Here is a 4584-nt window from a genome sequence, read left to right on the forward strand (position 1 = left end):
GTGTGTTTTAAGTAGTGTAAGTTTATTAAATTGAATTAAATATGATTACTTCTCAAAATAAAAATTCAAGCAATAAGTAAAATAATATCAATATAATATATATATATATATATATATATATATATATATATATATATATATATATAATCTTTAGACAATATTAGTTATTATATCCACACTTAAATATTGTGACATTGCATATTGAAAAAAAAAGATATTATGACATTCATATTTAATTTTATTTTATGTTTAATTTTTACTAGTGTACACTATAATTTTGAGAAAAAGTTATATGGTAATTACACTTTTTTATTTTACAGTTATAAAGTACGACAATTTAATTCAATCAGATTTAATATATTACACTAAAATTTCAAAAAACATTATTTATGTAGATATAATACTTTTATCACAGTTAGAATAGACTTTGCGAATCTTACAAATGTAACATCCTAAAAACTAGATAACCTCAGATTAATAAAACGTCACATACATAAATATTCGAAGACTATAGAGTTTGGAGTATGGAGGTACACAGAACACCAAACATACTCATTACACATACAAAGAGGTCTCACACGGCCCAAAACAAGAACACAAGTGAAAATAGTAGTTCTAGGCGAAACCATCATAACTAATAAAGCTCCTTCCGCGATGGGCCCCACGGTGGATCCAATACCCATCCATAACCATCAAGCTGAAGCATCCCTACTATCATTGCCACTGCCAGGGGTTTTCACATCTGCTCACATCAATAAAATTGATGATCATCGCAAAGGAAAACAACACACAACCATGCAAACAAGCGAAAGGGTAAGCTAGAGCACAAGGTTTTTACATCATAACACACAATGTCCAATCACATAGTCAAGCATAATTAATGGAAAACCACACAGGAGATACCAAACCATTTAAAACTCCAATATTAGACAATCCGGATACGTATAACGAGGCACCACCGCAAAACAGTGGAATTATGTCCTAGCAGTGAGGCGTCACCACGAGGCCTTCGCGGAATTACACCCTTACAAAAGGCACCACCACGTGGCCTTCGTGGAATTACGTCTTGGCCGTGAGGCACCACCACGTTATCCTCGTGGAATGACGTTTTGTTGTTGAGGCACCACCATGAACTCTCACCTCGAGGTTCGTGGAATTAAGTCTAATAGATGAGGTACCACCATGGAATCCCCCTAGGAGGGCCCATGGAATTACCTCCATTAAGTGGGGCACCACCATAAGCTCTCCCTACGAGAGCCATGGAATTACGTCCTACTGACACTTTGTACGTATTTCACCAACCAATCAGAAAGTTTCCATAATACCAACATCATGCATAAACAACAATTCATACTTCTCATGCTTCCCAATTCATACAATAAGCAACCATATTAGTGGGCCATTCACATTGTAGCACAAAACCTGCCCCAGCCTCGCTCAGGCTAGAAGACCTCGCTTAGGCGAGAGATCCTCTCGCTCAGGCGAGCCCCTCCTCACCTAGGCGAGAGCTTGAGCCTTTGAGCAGCGGCCCCTGCGGATTCTCGCTCAGGCAAGTCCCTTCTCGCCTAGGCGAGCCCCTCCTCACCTAGGCGAGAGCTTGAGCCTTTGAACCGCGGCCCCTGCGGATTCTCGCTCAGGCAAGTCCCTTCTCGCCTAGGCGAGATCACGCCTCGCTCAAAATGAAATCCAGTCGCCTGGGCAACAGTTTGCACATATAAGCTTGGGCGAGCCTCTGTTAGTCTCGCCTGGGCGAGACACGCTCGCTTAGGCGAGAAAAAAGTGCCCACCATTGTTCACTCGCGGAAACACAAAACGCAACACCAAAAGAAATCACGCTTTCACCAATATCACACAATCAACCACAAGCATACATCACGCATATGATTCAGACCTAGAAGCATACAAAATTACAGATGACTATAAACTCAAGCTTCCCTTACCTGGAAAGGGTTTAGCAAACGACTTCGACACCTGACTCAACGAACCCAACAACTTCGAAAATGGACCCAAGAGCTGAGAATAAAGACACGAGGAATAGTAAGGTTGCTACAGTAAGCCCAACAGAATAATGAGAACCAACTTAGAATGTGAAGAGCACGGTTCAAGAACAACTTACGTGACGGGAGAACGAGGTTTGGCTAGCTCGAAAGGGACGTAGGATCAAACCCTAGCAGAGCTCTTGAAAGGAAAGGGGAGTGTGACGGCTGCGTTTTCTGTAGAGTGAAAGAAAAGGATGAGACTAAGGTAGATTAGATTCGAATCCTTTTTTGGGCCAGCCCTTAGGCCCAATCGATTGGGCAGCCCTTAAAGTAAACGGGCCTTACAACAACCGATCAATTTTTAATAATCTTGCTGTTATTTATCTCTAGTAGTCTTATTCTTATTATTCCAAGCATATACATTATATATCTGAGTATATACATTGTAAAAGTTGAACTGGCGATAAAATATTATAATGCGTAAATTAATAAATCACACTTTTTATTTTATTTTATTATACTATTCTGTCTAGAGATGAATGGATATTTATATAAAGAGCTTAAATAGTTGTGGTATTAATGGATGAGATGTTGACGTGTATTTGGTCCCTATTTTATTATGAACAGGAAGAATCTATAATGATGTAGACTTTATACCATATTTGAATGAAATTTTCACCTTTGGGTTTCGATATTGCGGTCATATTCCTAACCTTAACAACATATTTTGGAGAAATAGGTGTATGCAATTTTTCCATTCTTTTTTTGGCAAAGAAGAAGAAAAAGAAGTAGCAGTGATGGGCATGCAAGACATGGTTACATTGAAAAAATATTTATTTGTATGTAATAGTATAGTACGTTTTAGTTGATTAATTAATGGTGCAAATAAAGGGGTGTGCTACATCTGCGGCTCCACTCATTTCAGAGAATAAACATCAAAGTCATACGAGAAGTTAGGTGAGCAACTTTAAAGACTATGATAAAAATTAAATTGGTCATTTAATGTTTGTTAGGTCTATTAATGACTTGGTCTAGTAACTGCTCTTAATTACATTCATGCAGCAGTAGCATCCATTAAACACATCATTTTGACAAAGTGTAGGTGAATGCTCTTTTCAAACATTTATAGGATCAAATTCTACCTTTTCATTATCCTTTTTTTTCTAACAAAGGAAAAAAAAAAGATAAGGAATCATTAAATCAATCAAAAACGTATGTATAAATCTATAGAAATCTAAAAAAAAGATTACTAATCCAATATCCAATATAAAGGAGCAATATTAACAAAGTTGATATTGCTCCTTTATTTTTAAACAAAAACTCGTCTACTTTAAATTAAGATCAAAATTTTATCCATTAACAGATGGAGCTTCCATCGCAGCTAGATCTAGAGGGAAATTATGAGCATTACGTTCATGCATTACTTCCATACCAAGGTTAGCTCGGTTAATAATATCAGCCCAGGTATTTATTACACGACCTTGACTATCAACTACGGATTGGTTGAAATTAAAACCATTTAAGTTGAAAGCCATAGGACACAACAACATTTTCTACATCACTTTCCCTTTAAATCATCTCTCATGTCACTACCAACAAAAATGGCTCAACTTTTAAACACTTCAAATCAAATTTCGATTTAGGTTCAACTTTACTTTTTGTTCGAGATTTTACATTAATCACATATAAAACAGATTTATAACAGGTAAGTGTGTACAAACTTTATTTTACGAATCAATTTTATACTAGTAAAATTTTGAAGCATCATAAATGTGAAATTTTAGTCTCTTAAGAGAGTTTCTCCACTAGTTAACATTTCTTGATGTCGCATTGTCTGATTAAGTAAAATCTTAAGTTAATAAAACTAATTAAGTGTAACGTTTAAAAGATTCAATTAGCAGTTAAACATGAAAAGACTAAATTGGATAAGTTGATGGAGTAGTTAAACACCTTTCACTTTATACTGTGGAAACTACAATCCTGAAGTGGGAAATTATATCTTTCCTTATTGTGTGTGTGAAAAATTTTCAACCGAAACAAAAACTAAGAATGGTGAAAGAAATTAGTCTCTAACCTAATTGATTTAGAGAAGAACCTGAAAAGAAAAAAAGAAAACTCTAAATCATTAAATGTCTCACATCAACTAAAAATAAAAGATATTTAGTATGTAAGTGAATGTAAATTTCACTTGAAAAAGTTGATTTTGTTATATTGAGTTAGATAAAAATTTATTTATTATGATTAATATATTTAAAAAAGGAAAATAAAAACGCAATTAAATATAAATTTGTGACAATAGTTATCCATGATGGTTGTTCCTTTTATATTTAATTTGTATGACTGTGAATGGTTAGCAGGAGCAGCACAACTTGTTGGTTGTATAACAAATTGGGGAGACCTATTTAATGTAAGAGGGAGTGAGTGAGAGGGGCAACCATAGAGCATTTATTTTTCCTAACCTGAATTTGTTTAAGATTTCTATCAAGTGTGTGTTGCTCATGACCATGACGATGGACACCAAATTATTATTCGACAGTATAGTAGTTGAACCATCAATGTGAGTTCATGCTTAAAAAAGGAGGAGACAATTTTTTCAAGAAAAAAC

At 35.3% G+C, this 4584-nt stretch overlaps 1 long non-coding RNA gene across 1 annotated transcript; it reads right to left on the reverse strand.

Annotated features, from left to right (window-relative positions):
- Positions 1-474: 474 nt before the first annotated feature.
- On the reverse strand, positions 475-2263 carry LOC114174486. Its single transcript, XR_003602688.1, has 3 exons — positions 2117-2263; positions 1941-2013; positions 475-742 (listed from the first exon to the last, which is right to left on the reverse strand). It is a non-coding gene; the product is annotated as an uncharacterized LOC114174486 (long non-coding RNA).
- Between the last annotated feature and the right edge of the window lie 2321 nt (positions 2264-4584).

This window comes from Vigna unguiculata, chromosome 1 (assembly GCF_004118075.2).
Source record: "Vigna unguiculata cultivar IT97K-499-35 chromosome 1, ASM411807v1, whole genome shotgun sequence".
In the NCBI taxonomy this organism is placed as follows: Eukaryota; Viridiplantae; Streptophyta; class Magnoliopsida; order Fabales; family Fabaceae; genus Vigna; species Vigna unguiculata.